Consider the following 21,939-nt stretch of genomic DNA (forward strand, 5'->3'; position numbering starts at 1 on the left):
AGAGAGAGAGAGAGAGAGAGAGAGAGAGAGAGAGAGAGAGAGAGAGATGCCTTCATAGGCATGATTCTTCTTCCAGAGAAAGGAAATCATACCTTCCAGGTTTAGCATCCAAAAGAACAGAAGGCCATGGATGCAGAGAGAAGATTCCATGGCAAATGGGAAAGAAAATGGAAAGGGGTGAACTAAAACAAATGATCAATGACAGAGGGAAATTTCTATCATGAAACACAATATTTCTATTTTCAACACCTCCCACATGAATTGATGCTTCTGAGAGTGAGGCACAATAAGAAACAAAAAAAGAAGAAAGGGGAGTGAGGTCTACAAGGCAATAACATGGACATTGTTTGGAAAAGGTATCTCCCTCACAATACTTCATAAGCTTTGATTTTATGAGGAACTCTAAAAGGTTAGAGAAGGAATCCATCCATAAATATAAAGACCATGCATCAAAAAATAAAAGTTAAGAATGGGCAGAAACAGAATTAATAAACAACAAGGTAAATAAATATATTTTAGAGAAAAGTACAGAACATTAAAAAAAGAAGTTGAAGAGGAGAAGAAGATGGGAGGGGGGAGGTTTAATGAATGACTTAATAGAGGAAATACACAAAATTAAAATGAGCTGGAACAAAATTTGTGATGCATCAATTGAATCCAAAAAAGCAGATGTTGCAATGATACTATCAGAAAAAGAAGTAAGAATTCTCAATATAAATAGAAATAAGCAAGAAAATTACATTCTATTGAAAGGAACTATAGATAATAAACCAATATGAATAAATAAAATTATATGTTCCTAGTCCCATAACATCTAAAGTAATGAAGAAAAAATTACAAGTAAACTTAGACAATAACACAATAAGAGTAGGAGATTTTAATATATCTCTCAGATTTGCACAAATCTAACAGAAAGAAAAAATAAGAGGCAATATAGTATTAAATAAATTATTGGAGAAAATTGAGCTAAAAGATTTACAGAATCTTTTAAATGGGAACATTAAAGAATATACATATTTTTAAGTACCAAATTGAACTTTTATAAAAGCTAACCTTGTGCTAGGGCTCAGACACATTGAAAATAAATACAAAAGTGCAGAAATAGTAAACATTTATCATAGACCAAAATGTAATAAAAAAAAAAACAATAATCAGCTCGGGGAGTTCAAACAAAAGATACAGACCTAAATGGGAACTTAACAATGCAATCTTAAAATGGTAATATTATTATGTCATAAGAAATGATCAAATGGCCAGCATCAGTAGACCAGAGTGAAGAACTAGAGGAACAATTTCTACAATGACATCAGAAAGAAAAATAATTTGGAAAGACTTTAGAACTCGGATTAATGCAATCTTAAAATATGAGTGCAGAAGTTGTAAGATGAAACATACCACCCCCACCTTCTCCTTTTGTAGAAGTGATGGTCTTAAAATTCAGAATGAGATGTATACATGGTCAATGTGGGAACTGGTTTTACCAGACTATGCATATTTGTTATGAGGGCTTTTATTTTGGTGTGTGTGTGTGTGTGTGTGTGCATGCGCGTGTGTGTGTATGTTTGTGAATGTTTTATTTATTGTAAATGCTCAATTGGGGGCAGCAGGAGTGGGAAAGAGACATGACAAAAATTTACAAAAATGAATCCATAAATAATTTTATTTCTTTAAAAAAAATCAAGTCCCATATAAAGAAGTGATAATGTCTTTGATGTGTTTTGTTCTTTAAAAGGAAATCCAAAAACTCCATCAGAAAAGTAGTATAAAAGTAACCTTTTAATCTGAAATGAAAACTAATTATTCAGCAAACCAGACAAGAGCAAAAAAAAAGCATTTATTGAGCCCTTCCCATGTCCCTGAGGAAATGAACAAAAATTAGAAATTGTATTTTTTAATGCTACATTCACTTTTGCTCTTCTCACATCATTGCTTAAGCTCTATTGTGTAAGCTCTCACTACTCTCTATGATTCACTAGTCACTGAAATTAAAAAAATGTAATCTTAAATAACAATTAATCAAAGAACAAATCTCAGGAATAATTAATGATTATGTGAGACCATGATAATGATGAAAAAATACGAAAATTTTTGAGTTGCAGCTAAAGTAATCCTTAAGAGAAATTTTATAACCCTAAAACATTCTTAGTAACATAGAATAGGAAAAGGTTAATGAACTAAATGTGTATTTTTAAATTAGAAAGCCCCAAATTAAATATAATAAAAATGAACACAAACAAAAAATATTAATTATTAGAGGAGGAAGGACCTGGAAACCAAAAAAATCCTTAGAAATAACAAAATGAAATCTGAGTCTTTGAAAAGACTAACAAAATTAATAAATCTTTAACCAACCTAATTAAAAAGAGGGCAGAAAATCACATCAACAAAATAATAAGTGAACAAATAAAAATAAAATCAGAATAAGTTAAAGCGATTATCAGAAATTACTATGTACAATCATATACTAACAAAACTGAGACCACAAAAGAAATAAAGGATTACCTTTAAAAATATAAAATTCTTAAACTGAAAATAAAATATAGATCTTACTCAACCCATTCTTGATAAAGGAAAATAGAACAAGTTGTAAAGGAACTACCATAGGAAGGAAAGAAAAACATCCATGTCCTGATAGATTTATAGATTTTATCTGTCCTTTAAAGAGCAATTAGTACCAATACTACATTATGCATGATGTTGCTGCATAGCACAACTTTTAACAATGAGTTTATATTCTAAGCTGATGTTTTCCTTGGTTTCCATATCTTGTCAAATGGCATCACCACCACATCATCATCATCATCATCATCATAGCATTAAGAATAGAGCATTTGAAGGTTTGTAATGTGCTCTAAAATTTATGTTATTTTTTTCCTCACAATATCCCTGGTAGGTATCAACTATTATTATCCTGATTTTAGAGATGAGGAAACTAAAGCAGAGAGAGATTAAATGATTTTCCCAGGGTCACACAGCTAGTAAGTGTCTGAGACCTATTGGAGTTCAAATCTTCAAGACGCTAAGTCTACTAATATTCTATCCACTGTGTCTCCTACATGTCTGAATGAAGACTGAGTATATGCTAGATGATGCATTATCTATAATCTCTGGATCTCATTACTGCAATCAATGTATACCAATTAAATTTCTGTAGCATATTGTTATATTTTATGTTGATGTTACTTTTTCCATGCATTTCCCATTTCCTACCAGCAGCAGCTTATTTAAATAGGTCCTATTTAAATAGGTCAGGATGGAGTTGTTTTAATTACATTCTATTTTGCTTTCTTATTTTTATCCTTTTAGTTTTACATTGATTTGCATCTTTCCTCTAAGAAATGTACTGTCTTACTGTAGATAGCTGATTTGGGTGGATTCTACCTATGTGTTCTAGAAATTCTTTGAAATCTATTCTGCTCCAGACTGTGTGGTACATAAAATTATGTCAAACTCTCTTTTCCTCTTCCTTAATTCTAAGATAGAGTGATGAGTTTTCCCCAAGGTTCTTATTATTTCTATTTTAGCAATTACTTTCTCCAAGTTGGTGAGAATTAGATTCATAATAGCTATCTTCCTAATTTCTTCCAGCACTTCTTGAAGGATGAAATCGTTAAGGCAAGCCAAGAAATTTAATCACTACTATAAATGTTTTTGGCAGAGAAAGAGCTCTAGCAGATGTCTGGATAATTGAAGTCCCCCATAACTACTATACTATGCCTCTATACCATCTGTTTCCTGAAATTCTCATCTATTTCCTTTTAGATTCAGTCTGTAGTATACTCCCACATCGAGACTATTTCTGTTTCTCTTTCCATTCACCATCACACGAACGGTCTTCACCATGTTTACCCATGTTGGTTCTCGTATTTTCTCACATAAGTAATAACTTGTTTATATGAAATATTATATATGCATATATTCTGCTTAATACATACATTTGATTAATAAATATATTACATGAATTTTTCTAAAATTTATTCATTCTATTTCTTTTGAATAACACATATTTACATATTCATATTTCAATCCTGAGCTATAACCCACCTATCTGATCCCATTTCTACCTTCTCCTTTGTCTTATGCTTTTATTTGTTCCCTCTCCAATGCCTTTCCATAGTAAAACTACAAATGTTCTCCAGTCTTTCTGCTTTAAAAATCCTCAATTTTGATTCCCACTCAAGCATTTACATACTTTACTCCTTTCATTGAAAAGCTTCTAGAAATAGTAATCTACACTAAAATCAAAATCCAACTGTCTTTTTAGTCCTTATCTTACTTGGCGGCTCCATAGCATGTGTCTCTATTGATTACCATTTTCTTCTTTATACTCTTTCCTCTCTTGTATTCTGTGTTCTAGAACTATCTTGGTTTTCCTCCTATTTATGTGATTATAATTTGAAAATGAGGGATAAAGATAATAATTTCAATTTTGGACATGAGTTTAAAATGTCTATGGGATATCCAGTTTGAGATGTCCAATAGACAATTGGAGATGTGTGACTAGAGGTCAGCAGAGAGGTTAAGACTGGATTAATAGATTTGAGAATCATCAGCATAGAGAGGATAATTGAATCCTTGTGAAATAATGTGAAGGGAGAAGAGAAGAGGGCCCAAGACAGAGTCCTGGGGGCCACCCATGGTTAGCAGGTGTGATGGTAGATGAAGATTCAGCAAAGGAGACTGAGAAAGAATGGTCAGATAGGTAAGAGTGTAACCAGGAGAATAGCATCTTGAATGTCTAGACAGAAGATATTATAAAGGAGAAGAGAATGATCAATAATATCAAAAGCTGGAGAAGAGGTCAAGAATGAAGAACATTTAGAAAAGGCCATGAGATCTGACAACTAAGATAATTGATAACTTTGAAGAAACAACTGGACAATAAAGTGATAAGTCGGTACTATGTTCTTATTATTACAAGTATAAATTATTTTAAATTTATTTCGTTAATAAATCTCTTTCAATGTGTGTTGATACTGAATGTAATTCTTCTTTTCATGACAGCTATCTGAAAATATCTTGGAGAGTAACAATTGTACTGGTCAGATCTTACCCTACTCTAATCCTTAATGTTAGTCCTCCCCAAAAGTATCACGACTTTTTAGTATACTCAAGAATGTCTGCGAGAGTTCTGGTTCTGATAAGTAAGAGTATAGGTCTGAGATTTGAAAACAAAGGCTCTGAAAGTTTGTTTTCTATGATCCTTCTTTCCCCTTGTATATTTGTACAGACTATGACATCATGCTTAGAATGCACTCTCTCCTTGTTGCTCTACCTCTGAAAAATGAATCCTTTGTTGCCTTCAAAACTTAGATTAAATGACATCTTCTACATGAAGCCTTTTCTGACTTCACTTGCTTTTAGGGACGTCATCTCCGAAATATCGTTATTTATTTGTTAAAGATGTAGTACAGTCGGTAGATAAAGGACCAGCTAGAGAAACCTGTCTAATTCCTGCCTCTGACACATACTGATTGTGTGACCCTGGGCAAGTCACTAAATCTCTCTATTGTTTAGGCAGTTCTCTGTGACTCTAAATTACAGAGAAGGTGCCAACATACGTTGGTAGAAGGGGATCTCCTCATCCAGCAGTTCTTTATATTTTATATAATTTTATAAAGAAACAAGAATGCATAGATTTTTATGTCTTCTATTTGACGTCAGGAAGATGGGGAAGTGAAGAGTGAGAGATGTATAAAGAATTAGGTGGGGGGGGAAAGGAAAGTATTTATATCCCCCTTAGAGAACCTCCCATAGATTGTACACAGGAAATGAGTGATAGGCCAACAAAGACTGAACCGAAGTCACAATTCTATTTAAAAGCTAGGTATTTTCATCACCCAATAATCAATTTTGCTTCTGGAAAGGGATAAAGAAAGCAAGAAGAGGGCCTCTGAGTACCTCATCAATCAATACATTCTAAAGGGCATTTGAGGATTAGGGGAATTTTCTGTTTTATAAGCCTAGAATTTACTAGGCTCCCTGGCATTTTTATTAAGAATTCCAGATATCCCAGCAATAAATTCTTAACTGCTCATTGCTGCATCACTTTAAAATCAACCGTTTTCCTGATGATATGTAGCTATAAACTATAGAATAGAATCAGTAGTATTTCAGTTACAAATAATCCAAAGGGTGAAGAAAAGATGCATGAGGAATGTAAACAGGAAGGACCAGTTTACCAATGAGAAGATATTGAAAAAAATCCATTATTGAGGATATGATCAAATGGGAAAGCCAATTGGCTAGCCTTATGAAAAGAATGACAGAAAATAGTTCTACAATTTGATGTTCCAAGATAAGAAAAGAATAAAGGGAAGGTATTAAGCAAGCTGTGCATGTTTTCTATGAAGAATTTATGAGTACAGTGGATAAAAAGATGTGTATAACTAGGCTCAGACTCCACAGCATGGTTGTATAGTCTTGTGTGAAATGTAGCTCTAGAAGATATTCAATTCCTCTTCCTTGGAGGGGAAGGATTGAGGGAGCAGTTATTTTGAACCAGGGTGGTAACAGCATTCAGGGGCAGAAACAAGTGGTAGTAGTGATGTGGAAAGAAGAGCTGTAGTAGAAAGAAGCCTTGGAGTACTTGACACCTTTGTCCAAAAGGTTAAATAAGACAGCTAAGAAATGTGTAGGGAGTGTTTGGAAATACCCCTGACTAAGAATCTAAGTGAAACCATTTTTCTTCTTTCTCCATACCTTTTATGTCCAAGAGGATAGATGTATAATCCAACATTTTCTGTTCCTTATAGTTGTTTAATTCCTTAAACAGTACCTTTAAAAAGGTATTTATTTTTAACAGAATCTGATTTGTTTTAAATGCTTTTAACCCAAAAAATCTTTAATTGTATATGCAGGAATTGGAACGGAGGAAGCCAGTGAATAGTTGCAAATCTGTCTGTCTGTCTATCTATCTATCTAAATCTATATCTATATATAGCTAAAAAGGACAGAGATTGAGCATTAGTTCAAAACACTAGTGTTTTCCCTAACTGGGGGATCTGAACAAAGTAGAGAGAATCTGGATAATTTTGGTTTATGATTTTTTTTATAAACTCTTTGAAAAAACAAAACCCTAATTAAATTGGCAATGGGATTATTTCACATTGTCCCAGCCTAAATAAATGGAGTTAGAGTGTTATTTTTGCTGTCTGAGCCAAGGCTGGAGTTTTCAGGTCACTTGTGTCTCATTCCTTCTCCTCCTCTCCCTTCCCACCTCCCCTTCCCTTCCCTTCCTCCCCACTTTATCCTCTTCTCTGGGTTTAGAGTGGTGACTGTGGAGTAGGAAATACATGTTGGTAAAATAGATAGGGTCAACGCTGGGAAAGACCCAAAGAACAAGTAGTACCTTCTTACTTTTGATGTTTGTTATTCAGCCAAACTCTACCAGACAGTGCCACCTGGTGACTGCACATGGAAAGATTATAATCTACAGTGCAAAAGGAGGAGTCCATACAGATCTTTCTATAAGTGTAAAAATAATTTACAAGTACTATAGCCTATAGTCTCTACATATAGTATTTCCCAGGGGCAGCTAGGTGGCACAGTGGATAGAGCACCGGCTCTGAAGTCAGGAGGACCTGAGTTCAAATTTGGCCTCAGACCAAACACTTGACATGTACTAGCTGTGTGACCTTGGGCAAGTCACTTAACCCCAATTGCCTTACTAAAAAAAAAAACCAAACAAAAGAACAAATAGTATTTCCCCCAGTTCTTTTCAGATATCTAGCTTTTTCTAGATAAAGATGTGCAGTATTAGAGAGATGTGCCTTATTAGAGGATACTCGTTCCTCCTTGATACTCATTTCTCTCTAGGTTTCCAAGATACATCCTGCTGGTTGTCCTATCTATCTGACAATGTCTTCTCTTTTTCCTTTGCTAGATCCTCCTCCAAATCATGCCTTTTAAGTGTAGGTGTCCATCAGGGTTCTGTCTTGGACCTTCTTTTCTTCTCCTTCTATGCCACTTCACTTGTTGAACTCATCATCTCCCATAAATTTAATTACTATCTTTATGCTGATGATTCTCAAATCTACCTTTCCTGCCCCAATCTCTTTGCTGATTTGCATTCTTACATCTTCTATTCTTACATTTCCATTCTGCCTTTCAGACATCTTGAACTGGTCCAGTACACATCTTAAACTCAATCCGTCGAAAGAGAACTCATTCTCTTTCCCCAAAACCCTTCCAATCTCTTACCTTCCCTATTACTGTAAAAAGTAATGGTATCCTCCAAGTCCCTCAGTCCCAAAAACTAGGAGTCATCCTGGATTACATACTATCTCTCGCCTTCCATATCTAAGCTATTAACAAGAATCCATAAATTTCATTTTTGCCAACATCTTTCAAATATGCCCCCTTTTCTCTTCTAATACTGCCACCACTCTAGTACAGGCCTTTATCACCTCACATCTGGATTACTGTGATAGTCATCTTCTTTATGGTTATTAAAGTGATTTTCCTAAAATGCAGGTCTGATCATGTTACCCTCCCTCCAAACTCAGTAAACTCCAGGGTCTTCCTATTGACTCCAAAATTGAAACAAAGGTCTCTGTTTGTCAATCAAAGCCCTTCACAACCTAGCCCTCACCACACACCTGATGGTATTTTCTCAGTCCTTATGTATCTTAACCTATCTTCTGTATTTAATACTGGTGGCTACCTTCCCCTTTACATTCTTTCCTCTCACATTTTTCATTACACTACTCTTGCTTGGCTCTCCTCCTACCTGTCTGATCATTTCTTTTCAGTCTCCTATGCTGACTCCTCATTTATATTGTGCCCCATGAGGGTATTGTTCAAGGTTCTGTACCAGGCCTTCTTCTCTTCTTCCTCTATGCAGTCTCTCTTAGAAACCTCATCAACCCCCATAATTGCAACTATCATCTCTATTCAGATTACACACACAAGCGTATGTTACATATACACACATATCTGTGCATGTGTATGTATATGCACACATTCAGCCCCAATTTTTCCCCTGAGCTTCAGTTCTATGTCACCAATTGCTTACTTGACACTTTAAATTGAATTCAAATACATGTCTCAAATTCAACATGGCCAAAACTGAACATATTAATCTTTTCTTCCCAAGCCATCTCTCCTAAAAAAATTTCCTAATTCTGTCTAAGGTATCATCATCCTTCTAGTCTCTCAGGTTTGTAACCTTGACATTAACCTTGAATCCACACTCTCTCTCACCTCATATACCCAATCGACTGCCAAATCTTGCCATTTCTACTTTCACAACATCTCTTACATCTAACTCTTTTGCTTTACCCCAACAGCACCCAACTTAGTTTGGGTCTTCATCACCACTTGTCAAGTTTATTCAAATAGCCTCCTAATTGGTCAAGCATATCAAGCCTCTCTCCACTCCAGTCCATGCTATAACATGCTGCCAAAGAGATTTTCCTCAAGGTATATGTGACCAAGTCACTCCTTTATTCAAACAATTCCACTGAGTCCTTTTTGCTTCCAAGACCGTAAGTAAACTTCTCTGTTTAGCTTTAAAAGCTAATCAATCTTTTCAGATATTGGACATTTCCTTCCTTCTTTCCTTCTCTTTGTGATCCAGACCAAGTGCCCTTTTCTCTCTCCATTCTTCACACATGACACTCCCATCCCCCATGTGCCTTTGTACTGACCATGTCCTATTTCTGGAATTTGCTAACTCCTTACCTGCCTCAGAGAATACTTCTTTTCTTTCAAGACACAGCTCAGGCACCACTTTATACATGAAGCCTTTCCTGATCTACCCAAAGGCTACTGTACACCTTCTCTAAATATTCTGTATTTAACTATTTTGTCTTTGCATTTATTCTCTTCATATTTATTTTGTATATGCTTATGTATTTACTTGTCTTCCTCCTTAGAATGTAAGCTACTTTCAACTAGGGAATATTTCATACTTTCTTTGTATCCCCAGTTCCTAGAACAATGCAAGGCATATAGTAGGTGCTTAACAAATGTTTATTGATTGGTTAATTAAATGACTGACATTATGACTGAATTGTTCAGAAAGAGAGACCAGCCATTGTTGGATGGAAAGAAAGTTTTTAAGGCCTAAGGATAATCTGTTAAGATTTTGAAATGTATGTACACACACACGCATACACATGCGTGCATGCACACACAGATACATACACACATCTCTTTAAAATATATAATCCACAAGATCAAACTCTTCACCTGGAAAAAGGGAATATTTTGGTGACCTGTTGACATTTTTTCCAACAAAATGGATATGATGTCTGTCAAAAAAAAACACTTTGAAGTGTAATGACTTTTAAACTGTTCTCTTGGGAAAAAGAAGTTACTCTAATTGCCAAGATGAAGTTGGCTCATTGCTGTTTTATGAGTTGTGTCTAAATTTAACATTTTCCAGGACCTTTTTTACTCAAATGTAATAATGGTTAGTTAAAGCTAGTAGGTTAGATATGGGTAGTGGATGTATATGAAACTTCTTGAACATTTTAAACTAAAAAAAAAAAAGAAAATGGGACTTAGGGACGTAATGAATAATCACATTAGCTCTTTCTCTCTCTTTTTTAAAGCAATTGAGATTAAGTGACTTGCCCAGGGTCACACAGCTAATAAGTGTCTGTGGCCAAATTTGAACTCAGGTCCCCCTGATTCCAGGGCCAGTGCTCTATCCACTGCACCACTTGGTTACCCCAGTAGCTCTTGAGAATGAAAAGTTTTACATAGTACCAGATTGTGGTTAGCTCAATCCATATTCTTATTATATCATATCCAAATTGAGAAAAAAAAAGCAAATGTATTTGTTGTTGGCCCTGAGTTGATCAACTTAACATGTAGCACCTACCAAGGATACATGAATTAGCAGGTTCTCTTTGGTAATATAATAGAATATATATCCAATAAATATAATAGAATATATATCCAATAAATTATAATAGAGATATAGTGTCCACTTCCCAACAGGAAACTCTGCATCTTGACAGATGGACATTTCTACGGCACCAAGTGATATAAGAAGTTATAGCTCTGGGGAAGGGACCTCACACATTATCTAGTTCAGTCCTTCAATCCTGTCAATCTAAGGCATGGATATTTGAAAGACTTGCACAAAATCACAGAGCTAGTGTGAGAATCAGAATTTAATCCTGGATCCTATGATTCCAAATCTGATGTTCTTTCAGGGCCAAGCTGTCTCCAGTGCAGCAAAGGGGTATTTTTCTCTTATCATTATGGTTTTAGTATTGTGATCTACCCTTTTACTCCTCTTCAGTGCCACTCACCTGGAGTGGACCATTCAAATAATCACATACTCAGCTTGCTACTTAGAATGAGGATCTACTTTCTCATGGTTTGAGAGATCAGAGGGAATATTTATGAAGCACTCATAATCCACCAGGTACTTGGCTAAGTAAGTGGGGAAAATAGCCCCTGCCCTCCAGGAATTTATGTTCTAGTAGATAATATGGCATTTTACACACCCACGTGTGCACACACACAGACAGAGCAATTGATTGCATATAAACTATGTAGAAAGGCAATTTGCAATCATACAGACAGCACAGTTACAAACTTTTCATATACTTAAATGCATAAGTATAGCTCCTATGCTTCACTTTCCAGGATACCAAAGCCCTGGCTTTTAATGCAGGAAAAATAGGTCAATTTTGATTGATTCTCTAGGAACAACCCCAGGATTCTGGCACAAATTGCTTTCATTGACAGACCATGCATAGAAACCTGTGAATTAGTTTCTATTTGCAGTTCTCTAAGTTGCTTTCCCAACTCTTGCTTTGATTTTTCTTTTGGGGTGGGGGGGGAAGGTGGTCTGGACCTGTGATTTCATTTGCATAGGGAACTAGTCATATGAACTTGCATCACCAATCTTTCCAACAATGCAATTCCTCTATAATTTAAAATCTTAGAGAATTATTTGGGACAAGAGAGGTTAAGTGACTTGATCAATGTTACACTACCAGCTGTGTCTTCTGGATTAACAAAGCAGTCTTCTACCCATCAAGTCAAACTATCTTTCACTACTATGATTAACCCTTCTGCTTTTCACCTGGGTTTCTTTTTGACCCTTCTTAGCTCCCTTTCACATGTAGCTCATCTCCATTCCTACCTCCTGCCCAGAGCTTTATAAGCCCCAAATCATCTCTGCCATCTCATTCTGTATCCTTTCCATCAGAGTCTGCCTTCTCCTAAAGCTATATCAAATCCTACAGTTTGCTTCATCAGATTTCTTTTCTAAAGGAAAAAAGGAGGGAGGTGCCAATTATGTTAGAAATCATATTAGAGTACAGGATTTTGTTGTATATGTTTATTATAACCAATATTATTTTAGTAATCAAAAGAGATTAAGACACCATTCAAACACATGTAGTTTTAGTCTTTGGAAGCTGCATGGAAATGCTAATCATTTAAATTATTGTGCTTCAGCAAAGACATTTAAACTCTCCTGATATTTCATTTCAGAGTATTAGGAAGAGGCCACGAATACAGCTGCATAACCCTCTGAATTCTTAGCGCATAAAATTCCTCACACTCACAAAGCTAGTTGAAACCAAGAACTACAATACTAGCTGTTGGTGACATGCTTTTCATAGAAGTGGGATAATCTTTGGGGAAGTGGGTGTGTGATTTTTTTTTTTTAGTCAGAGTGGCTGGCAGAAAATCTGTTCATTTGTGTCTGGCCCAGGGAGAAATCCATTTTAAGGGCTTGCCCACAGCTCTGGGATTACTTAGTACAAGTTCTTTTTGTATTTTGTGGCTTCAATGTGCTTTACACCTAATACAACTATCTGAAGTGTATCCCAATTGACTTTAGATTTCTAAGCTCAGTTAACTCCTTGTCTCACAGTAGTCAGAGAAATGAATTTCCCAAGGGACATATGAAATCAAATAAACAAAAGCTGGACAGGTAGCAGTGTCTGTTATTAATATTGTGTTAGTAGTCATACATACTAGTTGAGGAAAATTGCTGAATATTTTTCTGCTTTTGAATAACAACAACAGGGCACAGTGGATCAGTTTTGCTTGGTGGGGGGAACAGAGGGAGGGGGAGAGGAAGAGAGAGAAATGATCAATAGGCTCTCCCCAATTTATGGGAAGACATAAAAAGGACAACAATTACACAGACTGGCAGGCAAGAATGGGTTGCAATCTGCATTTTTAGAAGGGAAATCTACTTAATTTGTGAGATCAAAGATCCATTTGAATATTTAAAGCAATAATAACTAGCATTTATATAGTGGTTTAAGATTTGCAATATCATCACATTGTGTCTTCATAACAACTGTAGGAGGCAAATGTTATTATTATCTCTATTTTACAGGTGTGAAAATTGAGTTCAGTAGCAGTTAAGTGACTTGCTCAGGGTCACATTAGGTCTTTCTGACTCTAGGACCAGTGCTCTAGCCATTGCATACCATTGCAGGTAATTACCTGCCTCTAAAGCATTGATATTGTTTTCATATTGTTTGTGAAAGTCTGCAGGGCTGCATGAGAAGTGAAATAAAACATAAGTAAAAATCGCTATGGCATTGAGCATAGAGGGATCCTGCTTTAGAATCAGGAAGACCTCAGTCCAAGACCTATCTCTGACACATCTTGGCTAAGAGGCCGTATGCAAGTCAATTTTTTTCACAGTGCCCCAGGAAATGCTCTAAAATTACTGTTACTACACAAATGAGTTGCTGATCTGCATTGGTAGAAAGATTTCCACAGAATCAAAATAATAGGTCCAGACTGCTTTCCTAACTAATAAATGCTATTGAAGATTCTGATTACAATTTTTTTTTTATTTTTCTCTCTTGATTCTGAGGTGACACAGGGAGGGCAGATATAACCCCCAACATTAAACCAATCAATCCTTCTAACTCTCCCATTCGATTTGTTTCTTGTTAATTAGAACAAAGGGGAGAGGACCTCAGCTGAACTACATAATCCCAGCAAAGCTGTCCCATTGCCTTTGCAGTGACTCTTCTCTCGTCTCTTGCATTTTCCTACTCTCTCTCCTTCCACACTTCCTATTTATCACCACTCAAGTACTTAACCCTAAATTTGTTGCCCTTTTAGTCTTCTCATAAGTATACCCAGCAAAAGTAAAAAAAATAAAAGCAGTAGCCAAATCCATAAGCTGTTTTGATTAGGTTATGTTGTCTCTCTGCCTCTCTCCACTCCTCACGCATCTCAACTTTAGTCCCTATAATGACATCATAAAGTCCGAAGAAGTAGGGATCACATATTTAATACAATTTTGTACAGTATTTAGTACAGCAGAGCTCCTGGCATGTAGTCACCACTTACTGATTGAGAGTACAGCAAATATTGCACAACTGCAGGAACTCAGTACTTATGAGTGGCTATTCTTTGTTTTCAATTTTTTTTAAATTGAACTTAATCAACAACCAACACAACATTTCAGCATACAACAAAACAAAACAAAAAGAGGATTGTCTATTAATCAGATAACTTATTTTATGTATTTTTAAAGTGTATATTAGATTTAATATGATAATAACAAAATAGACTTTTTTGTGTCCCTTTCTAAACATCTTTTTGTTTTCTTCAGTGTTTAAAATGTTTCATCGACGCTTTTTCTCACCTTCTTTCTTTTCCTTTTATCTTCCCATCCTTATTATTGCCCACTTATATAGAAAGCCCTTTATGATCCTATTGAAAATGATGATGAGTCCTAATATTTCACATGACACACACGATGCTGGAATCACTCTTTTCCATTGCTATCTCTAATGGTCAAGATGACTAATTCTTCCTGGAGCAAGAAACTCATATAAATCTATGTAAGAAGGGAGAAAAAAAAAGGCTAATCAAAAGCTCCACTGCATAGAACCTTGTCAATCTGGAGGAGATAAAATCAATTTTGCTTTAATATCAATAACTAACATCTATATAATGCCTCAAGGTTCATTACCTAGGTATTATCTAGGAATATTTCTAAAATTGAACTATAATTATGAGCAAAGTTATCTGAAACCCAGAAGAATCCAAAACTAAGTCAGTTGGAGAAGATTATGTGTTATAACCTCAAAGAATCACTTTAGGGACCATTTCTATCATGAAGGTGGGTTGTCATACTGACAATAAAGAGGCCTCTTAGTAATTGTTCTTTGTAAGATAAATAGGAATGACTGATTCAGGTTCATAGGTCATGTTACAGCTATCTCAAGTGAGTAAAGGTTTAGAAATTAGACCGAAGAAGGAGGGAGAAGGGTGAGAACAAACATTTATTAAACATCTACTATGTGCCAGATATTATAGTAAGTACTCTACAAATATTATCTTATGATCCTCAGAGCAACCCTGGGAGGTAGGTACTATTATTATCACTGCCATTTTACAATTGAGGAAACTGAGGCAGATAGAGGTTAAGTGATGTTCCCAGGGGTCACACAGCTAGTAAGTGTTTGAGGACTGATTTGAACTTAGGTCTTCCAACCTCTAGGATCACTGCTCTATATATTGTGTCACCTAGCTATGTAGTCTATTTCATTGGGGCATAGAGTATATGGAGAGGAATAACAGGAGATAAGACTGAAAATATAAGTACGTGATTTTAGGGGTCAGATTTTAGAGGGCCATGAATTCCAGGCCAAAGAATCTGAACTTTACTCTGGAGGTAATATTTGAACAGGTAAAGATCATACCTGGCAGTCACAAGAAGGATTAATCAAAAGAAGGAAGAGAGGGAGAGAAGAAGCAAGTCAACCTGTTAGGAAGTTACAACAATAGTCTTGTTAGCTGGTGACGAGGTCATGTGCTAGGCAGATGGTATTGAGAACTGAGAGATGGGGATAGATGTGAGAGTCCTGGAGAGAGGATGAATAGGACTTGGTAACTCATATTTAAGAAGTAGGAAGAGGGAAGCTTTCCAACATGGGGGACTGGGTAAATGATGACGGTTTCATTGACAGAAATAGTGAAATTTCAAGGAAGAACATGTTAAGGGGAGAAATAATAGTTTAAGTTTGGATATGCTGAGTTTGACATGATAATTTCCTTCTTGTACAGATATTTTGTTTTCATATTAAGTTTGACTGAAGAATAAAATAACTTAGAGAATCACAACTTTAATTGTGTAATTATTTTTGTGTAATTTCTCATCTTAAATGAAATCAGGAAAGTACACAATAGAGTAGAAAGAACATTACATTAGGAGTCAGAGAGTCTATGTTAAGTCCTGGTTCTGCCACTTATTGTGAGACCTTAGGCAAGTCATTTAAACTTTCTGAGCAGTTTAGAGCAGCTCTTTTTGTGGTGGCAAAGAATTGGAAATTGAGGGGATGCCCATCAATTGGGGAATGACTGAACAAGTTGTGGTATATGATTGTGATAGAATACTATTGTGATATAAGAAATGATAAACATAAGGTTTTCAGAAAAACCTGAAAAGAATTATATGAATTGATGCAAAATGAAGCTAGTGGAACCAGGACAGTATACACAATAACAGCAATATTGTATGATGAACTACAAATAACTTAGCTATTCTCAGCAATGCAATGATCCAAGACAATTCTAAAGGAATATGATGAAAAATGCTATTCATTTCCAGAGAAAGAACTAACAGAGTATGAATGCAGATTGAAGTATACTCTTTTTTTTTTTACTCTATTTTTCTTGTTTTGTTTTTGGTCTGTCTTTTCTTTTGCAACATGGTGGACATAGTACTATTTTTTTTTTTTTTGCATGACTGCATGTGCATAGTCCATATCATTTGCTTGCTTTCTCAGGAAGGGGGGACACAGGAAAGAGAGAGATAAAGAATTTGGCACTCAAAATTTAAAAAACAAGTGTTAAATATTAAAATGCTTAAATGTTAAAACAAATATCCCTATTAGGTCTGTTTTCAAAGTTATTATGGAAAAAGGAAAAGAACTTATATGTTCTGAAATATTTATAATAGCCGTCCATGTGGTGGCAAAGAACTAAAAACTGAAAAGATGCCCATCAATCGGGAAATGACTGATAAAGTTGTGTTATATGATCATGATGGAATACTACTGTACCATAAGAAATAATGAACTCAGTGATCTTAAAAAAACATGAAGAGACTTCCATGAAATAATGAAGAGCAAAATAAGCAGAACCAAGAGAACATGGCATATGGTAACAGCAATATTGTTTTAAGAATAACTTTTAACTAGTATAAATGCCCAAATTAACTAAAAAGGGCATATGAAGAAAGATGTTATCTGATTCCAGAGAAAGAACTGATAAATAGACATGTATAGAACGATTTTACACACACACATATACACACATATTTGTGTCTAATGGTCGCTATTTCTGGGGGAGGGGTGGAGGAGAAACGAAAAAAAGAAAAAAGGAATTGACATAACTTTATTATATAGTTAAAGGAATAGCAAGTTGTACAGAATAGATTTTCAGTTTCATGTGCAATCACCTTTTTAAATTATTTACTTATTAATTAATTATTGTTTTATCCCATAAATTGAAAATAAAATAAATACCAATAATTCACAGGATTTTTTGATCATCAAATGAAAAACATATGTGAAGCACATTGGAAGCTATAAAGTATTATGTAAATAGGTACTATCATAGTTATCATAGTTATATGTATTGTTATCATAATTATATGTATTATCATAGGATAATAGATTTAGACTTCAAAGGAAACTTAGGGATCAAGTCTAATTCTTCCATTTTACAGATAAGGAAACTGAGGTCCATTTGATCACAGATTTAGAATTGTAAGGGACCTTACCTTTAGTCCAATCCTTTCAATGAATAGATAAGGGAATTGAAGCCAGAGGATGCTAGTTAACTTAAGCAGGGTCACACTGCTGGTGGAATATGACAGGTAAATAAATGTCAAATAGAAATTACATTACATTACATAAATAAAGATGTTCATCTATAGAATAATTGACTGTCAAAAAAAGTTAATTAAAAAAGAAAAGGACAGAAGGTATTTCTTCCAGATTTATGATCACATGACTTTAACTCTCCTTCTATTGTCTTTGATAAACTGGAGAGTATCCAGAGGAAGGCAACCAGGATAGTAAAGATCCTTGAGCCCATGTCATATAAGGATCAGTAACTGGGCATATTCAGCCTGCAAAGAGAAGACACCTATTCTTGGGCATAGGTATTTCTCACAGTACCAACCATTACCAACCAAGGGAAAGGTAAGAACTCCTGGGAAAAGAGGCGAACTCAACTTTCTTCTGACATCTCTGTCCATTTAATCTGATGCTATTTCTCACCTTCCCATTCTCAAGATGTCATAGTGCTTAAATTGTTGGATTTGACATCAGAAAGACCTGGATTCAAATATTGCTTAAAATAGTAGCTTTGTGAACTTGGACAATTCACTTAACGTTTCTGATCTTCAGTCTCTTCATCTGTAAAATAGGGATAATAATCTAGCAATTGTGTAGGACATAGAACTCCACCAGTGTTCTGTTGCAATAACGTCAATCATTCCTACCTCAAAGGGGAAGAGGTCTCAATAGCTGTCATAAAATATCTAAATGACTATCATGTGGAGCAGAGATGAAACTTGTTTCATTCTAGAGGACAATATCAGAAACAATGGATAGAAGTTGCAAAGGGGGAAAAGTTTCCTAATGGTTAGAGCTATTTAAAATATAAAAGGCTACCCCAACATCTGGGATAAGAATCCACTCTTTGAAAAAAAAAACTGCTGGAAAAACTGGAAAAGAGTATGGCAGAAACTAGGCATAGACCAAAATCTCACACCATATATTAAAATAAAGTCAAAATGGGTTCATGATTTAGATATAAAGGCTGATACCATAAGCAAACTGGGAGAGTAAGGAATAGTTTACCTGTCAGATCTATGGAGAACAGAAGAATTCATGACCAAACAGGAGATAGAGAACATTATGAAAAGCAAAATGGATAACTTTGATTACACTGAATTGAAAAGTTTTTGCACAAACAAAGCCAATGAAACTAAGATTAGAAGGAAGGTAGAAAATTGGGAAAGAATTTTTACAACCAACCAGTCTCTCTGATAAGGGCCTCATTTCTAAAATATATGGAGAATTAAGTCAAATCTATAAGAACACAAGTCATTCCCCAATTGATAAATGGTCAAATAATATGAACACGCAGTTCTCAGATGAAGAAATTAAAGCCATCTATAACCATATGAAAAAATACTCTAAATCACTATTGATTAGAGAAATGCAAATCAAAACAACTCTGAGGTACCACATCACACCTATCAGATTGGCCAACATGACAAAACAGGAAAATGATAAATGTTGGAGAAGACATAGGAAAATTGGAACACTAAGGCATTGTTGGTGGAGTTGTGAAATGATTCAACCATTTTGGAGAGCAATTTAGAACTATGCCCAAAGGGCTATAAAAATGTGCCTACCCTTTAACCCAACAATAGCACTTCTAGGGCTATATTCCAAAGAGATCACACAAATGGGAAAAGGACTCACATGTGCAAAAATATTTATAGCAGCTCTTTCTGTATTGGCCAAGAATTGGAAATTGAGGGGATGACCATCAATTGGGGAATGGCTGAACAAGTTGTGGTATATGAATGTAATGGAATACCATTGTGCTATAAGAAATGATGAACAGGCTGACTTCAGAAAAACGTGGAAAGACTTATATGTCTGATGCTGAGTGAAGTGAGCAGAACCAAGAGAACATTGTACACAATAACAGCCATGTTGTGTGATGACTAATTTTGATAAACTTAACCCTTCCCAGCAATACAAGGATCTAAGACATCTCCAGAGGCCTTGTGATGGAAAATGCTATCTACATCCAAATAAAGAACTATGGAGGTTGAATTGGTATTTATTTTCTCTTCTGTTGAGTTTTATTTCCTCTTTCTGGTGCTTCCTCCTATTGGTTCTAATTTTTACTTACAACATCACTAAAGTGAAAATATGTTTAATATGAATGTACATGTATAGCCTATATCAGATTGTGTTCTGTCTTGGGAAGGGTGGTGGGGAGGAAGGGGGAGAAAAATTTTAAACTCAAAAGCATAGGGAAGTGATTGCTGATAAATCAAAATAAATTAATAAAAAATTAAAAAAATAAAATATAAAAGGCTGTTCTAGGAGGTGGTTGATAGCTTCTTCTTGGAGGTCTTCAAGCAGAGGCTGGATGATCTCTCCCAGATATGTTTTAATAGGGATTCTTTTGCTCTTTGGGCTGGACTTGATGCCAATGGAGGTCCCTTCTGACTCTCAAATTTGTTGATTCTACAAATAAAACACACACACACAGATATATATATAATGCAATGGTATGTATTCATTATTCAACAAAATTAGTCCATGTTGAAGTTACTTCAGCCATCCAGGAATTAAGCAATAAGGAAGTGAATCTATGTTCCCTTTAATATAAGTTGTGAGTGGATGACCATCAGTAGCAAATCATGTAAACACGGCATGGGAGAGCAGCTTAGTGTTGTAATTAAATGAAACACAATCAATCTGACACTTTTAATTTTATGCTCAATCTTTACTGTGCTGCATGTTAATTAGGCATAAAGAGGAAGGTATTAACAAAAAATACTGTAATTGGTATGACTTTTACGCAATCAAACCTTACACAAATCCAAGCTTAGTTGTAGAAAAGTGAAAGGGTACATGGCTAGAGCAAAAAAATTAGTTCCATCTGAAAGGGGGATAAGGAGCAGGAGGAAAGAATAAGAGGAGGAAAGGGGAGGAGAAGAAAGGAGGAGGAAAAAGAAGGAGGCATGAGAAGAAGAAACAAGAAGAGGAGGAGGAGGAAAGAGGAGGAGGAAGCAGACCAGCATGGTATGGTATAGGTAGTGCTTGTCATAGAGTAAGGAGGACTTAGTTCCCAATTCCACCTCTGACACTCACTCTCTGTGGGCTCATGGACAAATCTCTTACCCTCTCTGAACTTCAGGAAACTCTTTAAGAGTAAAAGTTCAAGGGGCAGCACAGTGGATAAAGCTTCAGCCTTGGAGTCAGGAAGACCTGAGTTCAAATCTGTCCTCAGACACATGACACTCACTAGCTGTGTGACCCTGGGCAAGTCACTTAACCTTAATTGTCTCACCAAAAAAAAAAAAAAAGAATACAGGTTCAAAATCTCTGGATGTTTTGTTGCAGGAAATTCCCATATCAATGGAATCACAGGCTAATGTACTAATCACAAGTTAATGTACTAATGTCAGAATAACTGCTGTCTATATAGCACTTTAAATTTTCCCAAGTACTTTTTACATAGCATGCCATTTCAGCATTGTAAAAAATCCTATTAGTAAAATAATATAGATATTATCACTTTTATTTTTAGATGAAGAAACTAAAGCTTAGAGATGTTAAGTAATTTGTCCTTGGCCCCACAACTAATAAACATTAGGGTTTCAACTCAGGTCTTACTATAAATTTGGTAAAATTCAGGACTAGGAGTAAGCAAGATAAACAGCCATCTAAAGCACAATACACACGGGATAAGATGAAAGCAAAAAGAAATCTTTTAATATTAATTTTTAATAGGGCTGAGGGCTTTTGATTTCATTGGTTCAGGGGACTTCCAGGTGAGGAAACTCCTTCTATTAATGCAAGTCACCACCTTTTCTTTCCCTTAGTCTTAGAGAGTTGCCTTGAGGGGGGCGGAGCCAAGATGGTGGATGGAAAGCAGTGACTTGCTAGAGCTCTCCCCCAAATCCCTCCAAATACCTATACAAAATGGCTCTAAACAAATTCTAAAGCAGCAGAACCCACAAAAAAAAACAGAGTAAAACAAATTTCCAGCCCAAGACAACCTGGATGGTTGATCGGAAAGGTATATCGCGGCGGGCTGGAAGAGGAGTACAGTTTGGTGTGGGCGCACACGCCACAGCGACCCTGGAGCAGGCCTCAGAGGACTGAATCATGGGCAGCTGTGTCAGTTTTCAGACTTCTCAACCCAGGAACGCCAAAGACA

The sequence above is a fragment of the Vombatus ursinus genome, unplaced genomic scaffold, assembly GCF_900497805.2.
Source record: "Vombatus ursinus unplaced genomic scaffold, bare-nosed wombat genome assembly UNPS02014821.1, whole genome shotgun sequence".
Classification (NCBI taxonomy): domain Eukaryota; kingdom Metazoa; phylum Chordata; class Mammalia; order Diprotodontia; family Vombatidae; genus Vombatus; species Vombatus ursinus.